Here is a 6379-nt window from a genome sequence, read left to right as displayed (position 1 = left end):
CGCGGCCCCGGGGGTCCGGCGCGCCGTGACGTCACCGCCCCGCGCTGCCCCTCAGCGCCCCCGGGCGTGCCCGGCTCGGCCCGGGCCGCAGCCTCGGCCTGCGGGGCGGCGGATCCCGAGCCCCGGGCCGGGCACAAACACCACCCACCGCCCAGCTGCTCCGAAAGAAGTGATGCCACAGCGCTGCTGCCCTGAAGCTGCCGCCCAGGGCACCCAAATCCCGGCTTGCCCAGGATCTCGTTCCCAAGACATCAGTGGCCGTGGGAACAGCTGCCCCCCAGCCGCTCCCAGGCGCGGGGATGGACAGCGCGGCCATCGCAGGCAGACGCGGGGGTTGGTTTTCACCCGTCCTGTTCACAAGTAGTGTCCCAACATCCATGAACACAGCTCTGCTGCCCAAGCCCTCTGAGTGCCACAAAGGCCCCACAGGGGCCCTGAGGCTTTTGCTCCCCAGTACAGACCTTACAGAGCAGGGCTGGAAAAATCCTCTCGACCCGCCCTGGCAACCTTCTCAGAGCTGTGCCCACCACACGTGCAGCTGCACCCCGTGCCCCCATGGACAGGACACTGCACCAGCACAGCTTTGGGGGAGCCCACTCGCCTGCTCACTGCTCCCAGCGACCCCAGGGACTGAGGCTGTGCTCCCTGGGGACACCCTGCTGCTCCACTGCCATCACCAGCACCCTCGAGGACATCCCAGAGACCCAAACCCCTGCACACCTCCCAGCTCCCTCTGTGCCTCAGCACTTCTGTGATGCCCAGCACGCCCTGTGCTCTCTGTGATGCTGCAGTGGCTCCCAGGGCGAAGGTTAACGTGTTGTGTCTCAGCAGGGTGCACGCACCTGTTGGGTTTACATGGCCAGGCTGAGGGAGTGAGGGGGCACTGGTGGCCCAGAAGCTGCTCCCATGTTGGGCAGAACCAGCTCCAGATGGCTCCAAGATGGACCCACTGTGGCACAGCTGCAGTTGGGAGGGAGGAGAGAGAAGATGTGAGAGCAACAGCCCTGCAGGCACCACGGGAAGAAGGAGGGGGAGGAGGTGCTCTGGGCGTCAGAGCAGAGATCCCCTTGCAGCCCACGGTGCAGCCCATGGAGGACCCCATGCCAGAGCCATTGGAAATGCCCCTGAGGAAGCTACAGCCCATGGAGAGCCCACACAGGAGCAGGATCCCAGCAGGAACTTCAGCCATGGGGGGGATCCCATGCTGGAGCAGAGGGGCAGCAGGGACAAAGCATCATGAACTGACCCCAATCTCCTTCCCCATCCCCCTTCCCCATTCCCCTGCAACACTTAGCAGAGAGAGGAGGTAGGATAGTCAAGCATGAAGTTGAGCCTAGGCAGAAGGGGTGGGCGGGTAGAAGGTGGTTTTAGTTTTGGTTTTGTATCTCATTATCCTACTCTATTTTTTAATTGGAAATCAATTTCCCATCTTTGGCCCATGACGGTAACTGGTGAGTGATCTTCCTGTCCCATAAGCTGTTTTGTGGTATTTTCTCCTCACTCTGCTTAGGAAGGGGAGGGGAAGTGCGGCAGGGTGGGCACCTGGCAGCCAACCACAACCCAACCCAACCCATGTCTTGGAATTCCCGTGTTCTTGTCATGACTTCCTTCCTCCCACAGTTCACATGTGTAGAGAGGAGAAAATAAACACAACAAAAAAAAACCCAAATAACAAAAAGTCCTTTCTAGGTTTTTCTTGAAGTCTCTGTTTATGAGGGGAAGAGCTCACATATTCTGTTGTCATGCTGCAGTAATTTGCTCTTGTAAGCAAACATCCTGCTCTCTCACTTCTTGGCTTTTGTTAGGAAAGTACACTTAATGCTTGCTGTCTGTTTTTCATTTGGCTCAGTCTCTCTCCATCCCCTCTGGGTTTCTCCAAGATTTCCATCAGCACTGTGCCCTCAGCATCTGAAACGAAACTGGCTGAGTCCCACCCATTCAGAGGAAACTTTCTTCTCAGAAGGAGCCTGAAGAGGCAAGAACAGGCCAGATCGATTAAGGAATGTGACCATCTTCTCCATGTCCCCTGTCCCACACAAATGACACACAAATGTCACTGGTGCTTGGCCTTTTAAGGAATAATTCACACTGGTCTATTCCTCTACCAGTATCAAAAACTGTCCTGTATAGCTCTACCTAAAGAACTTTTTGGGGAGGGAAAGATGTTGATGGACGTGCATCCTATCCCCAGGCCCAGTACATCTGGAGTGCTCATCCAAAAAAAAATTTAAAAATTCAAGAGGGAGCTCATTGCATTTGTGGCCTAAAAATAGCAAGGGAAGAATATCCTGAGAGGACAGGACATCCTTCTTAGGTGCAATGCAAAAACTGCTGATTTTGTACCACCAGATGGATACGAGGTGCAGCAAGAGGACAGGGATTACCAGTTGCACTCTTGGGTAACAGGAAGAAAAAGAAAAAAAATACTGCACTAGGCAGTGTGTTGTTCTGAGCAGCATGAAGTCCCTTGTGACCAAACAAAGCACATGACAAAGGGGAAGGGAAGAAAAAGAGTTCATTTTACACTTGTTTGTGTGCAACTGATGTGGCCTGAGTGCCCTTCCCATCCCCTCCCACCTCTGCACACACAGGAAACCCAGTTATCTCTACTCATGCAATGTGGTGCAGAAACCCAAAGTTATGCCAATAGGTCCAGCTGCAATGACAAACAAAACCCAAGGCACATGGTCAAAGTCAGGATGAAGAGAAATATTCCTTTGTAGGGACTCTTTATTTTTTTCACTTTATGTGTTTTTTGTAGCATTTTCCTGGTATTCATAGAATGGTTTGGGCTGGAAGGGACCTTAAACCTCATCTCGTTCCAACCTCCCTGCCATGGGCAGGGACACCTTCCTCTAGACCAGGTTGCTCCAAGCCCCATGCAGCCTGGCCTTGAACACTCCCAGGGATGGGGCAGCCACCACTGGATAGACTCCATGAGGCAGTGCCACAAACTCACTACCAAGGAACTGGAAAGTTCACGACAAAGCCATCTGTGACTTGGCACCAGTTTGTTCCACAACCTCATCTGCTTGAGCCCCGTATTTACACGTGGACTAACTGAAATTCGTGTGACTGAGCCCTTGCAAAACTGTTTTGCTGTGACAGGGACCCACGATGGGTGACATGTAAGACAAGGCTGAGAAGGTGCTTGCAGTAAAGCTCCTGCAGCTCGAGTCCATTGTGCCTCAGCTGAGGGGCAGCGCCGGGTCACAGGAGCGCTGCTGTGGCGCACACGTGCAGGGAAACTCGGCTCCCTGGAACAAAAGCTTCCCCGTTACTGAGGTGTACAAACCTTCAGGACGAGGCACCGTGTGAGCCCTGTGCCCCAGCAGCTCTGCCCAGCCTTCAGGTGGAGCAGGGCAGCGCCAGCGCTGGCTGTGGCCGAGCTGGGAACCACAAGCATCATCCACCTCTGATGCACTTCCCCTCCAATGCACTTCTGGTCACTGAAGGAAGTGAAAAGTTTTAGGAGTTTGGCATTGTGTTCAACTGACACCAGTCTTTCAAGAACTGCTACTTGGGCAGTGATTTATGTGCTTACTGTAAATTTTGATTTCGGTAATCAAACTGAGTAATCTTTGTTTGCTCAGTGACTTTGGCATTAAGACAGATTTAGACACATTCAACTTCTTTGGTCTGAGATCCCAGCACTCCTTACATGCTTACAGTTTCTTTATAACTTCATAGTTTCTATTGTGTCTCCAATTTCAATTCTCACCACTCCTCAGGCATCAAATTACAAAAAACTCTTCATGAGTCACAGGACAGCAACACAAGAAGAGTAATTCCTAACAGGAAACTAAAGAGAAAATCAGTTTCGATTCCCCCTGCTGCTTAATTGCACTCTAACCACAAATTTTCTTGAGGCCACATCTTAGTACAAAACTTAGGATGTGGCAACATAATATTAACATACTGCTTATATGTAAAGAGCTAGCAGATTTATGGTATTCTCCTCAGGGGTGGGAATAACCTTTTAACTTTGACTCTGTAGAAAGCTGAACTGTAGTAAACATGGAAGCTTTGAATCCACTTCAAGGAGTTTTAAGGAGGTGATATTTTCATTTGAAGAATTAGTGAAAAACCTCTGCCCCAGCAGACAGGATGGTTTGCAAGTCTGGGATACAATGACTTGGTTTCTCACTTCAGGCTGCCCCCATGCTGTCCCCTCACTGGCAGTCTTGTCTGCAAAAACAAACTCACAAAGGGAAAAGCAGCCAGGTTTTCCTGGCTATACCCTTCAACATCCCCTTGCCTGATAACTGATCCTTGGGTAATATTAAGGGACAAACAAACAAATGTGTGTCATCGTGGGAGTCTACTATGGAACACTAAGAAACACATCTAAATCAATCACCTTATTAAATCCAAAAAATCGGTCTGAGAAACTGCTCAGAGACTTTTTATCTTTAAGCAGCAAAGGTATTTATTAGCAGCGCTGGGAGCAAGCCAGTTATTGCTGGAAAAACTTGCTCAAAGGCTTCACACAAAATCAGCAGTTTTATACAATTTTTCAGGTGTGATTAAATGCATATTCCAGTGATTATAACAACCCTATTCATACATATTGATAACAGGCGGAGTATAGGTGGAGCTCAGGCGGAGCTTGGGGCGGCGCTTCTCTTGGCCCCCAATTTTAGGGGTACAACTGATCTTCATCCCATGGGCAGGGGGCGTATTCTCATCTTCCTCAGTCCAACCTTTCTTCCTTTCCATTGTTCTTGACCCGCTCGCTCAAGCTTGGAGAAAGCCCTGGCTCCCAGCCTATTTCTCCTATTCAAATGTCTACTTTAGCTTACTGAATCTTAATTTATCACCTCTAGGCCCATTACATGTACCTTAGCACTCTGTTAAACTTCGGTCCAGTTAGCAGTACAGAACAAATCGTTTTGAATGTAAGTAACCTGTTAGTAGGCCCAAGTTTCTTAGTTAACTCTTTTGGGCTTACCCTCCTGTTTCATTATCTGATTTCAGCTTGACAGAGGTTAACTGGGAATACCACACAGCTGGTACAAACTGGTCCAGAAGATTGCTAAAACATTTGGATCATAATGTCATGGTACAGGTACTAAGGGAGCTGACTGGGAAAGGTGCTCTCCTTGATTTGTTGCTTGTTAACAGAAATAGGTGCTGGGAGTGAAGGGGCGGTTGGGGCTGTCTTGGCCACAGCAATCACAAAGTGATCGAGTTTAAAATCTCTGTTGACAGGTGGAAAAGTGCCAGCAAAACCTCAGCTCTGGACATGAGGAGAGCAGAGCTCAAGCTGCTCAAGGAATTAGTTGGTAAGGTTCCCTGGGGAAATGCTTTTGGAGGCGCTGAGGTTCATCAGTGCTGGTCACTTTTTAAGCTCCATCTCTGAAGGGCACAGGAGCAGGCAATTCCCAAATATCAGAAGGCAAAGAGGCGAGGCAGAAGGCCAGCTTGGCTGGGCAGGGATCTTCCTCTGGAGCTAAGGCAAAAAAAAGATAGTGTGTGGTCAGTGGGAGCAAGTTTAGGTGATGTAGGAGGAACACAGAGCTGCTGCTTATCACTGTAGGGAGAAAATTCATGTGGCCAAAGCTCAGCTGGAGCATTGGTGCTGGGCAGTATTGTGGGGGACAATAAAAAGGGGTTTAAAATACACGAATAGCAAAAGGCACTGCAGAAATAACATCAGCCTGTTACTTGATGAGGATGGTCCCTCACAAACAGGGAGAGACAAAAGGCAGAGGTGTTTAACACTTTCTTTGCGTTGGTTTTCAAGGGCTAAGGGGGTGCTAGTGCCCTGAGCTGGAGGACCATGACTGTGAGAATGATCAACTCCCGGTTGACCCTGACATTGTGTGGGATCTGCTGCTCCAGATGGATCCCTCTGATGGGATTCATCCAAGAGTACTCAAGTAGCTGGGTGATGTCATCATGAGGCCTCTCAATGCCCTTGGGAATCTAGAGAGGTTCCAGCTGACTGGAAGCCGGTGAACATTGTCCTGATTTCCGAGAAGGGCAAGAAGGATGATCCCAGAAACAAAACTACAGGCCTGCCTACACTCTCACGTCAGCATCTAGTAAAATTATAGATTATTCTGGGAGTTATTGAAAACCCCCGAAAGACAGTGCAGTCATTGGTCACAGCCAGCAGGGCTTCAGGACAGGAAAGTCCTGCTTATCCAACCTGATTTCCTTCTATGACAAGGTGACCCACCTGACTGGTCAAGGGAAGCCAGTTGATGTGATCTTTCTGGATTTTGTAAAGCTTTTGATCCTGTCTCTCCCAGGATCCCTCTGGACAAACTGTCCAGCCCAGAGCTGGATAAACACATCCTGTGCTGGGTGAGCAATTGGCTCAGGGGTCGGGCACAGAGGGTGACAGTGACTGGGGTGACATCAGACTGTGACC

The sequence above is a fragment of the Neopelma chrysocephalum genome, unplaced genomic scaffold, assembly GCF_003984885.1.
Source record: "Neopelma chrysocephalum unplaced genomic scaffold, ASM398488v2 Primary Assembly neopelma1_286, whole genome shotgun sequence".
Classification (NCBI taxonomy): domain Eukaryota; kingdom Metazoa; phylum Chordata; class Aves; order Passeriformes; family Pipridae; genus Neopelma; species Neopelma chrysocephalum.
The sequence above is the reverse complement of the archived record's forward strand: the minus strand, read 5'-3'. Positions refer to the sequence as shown.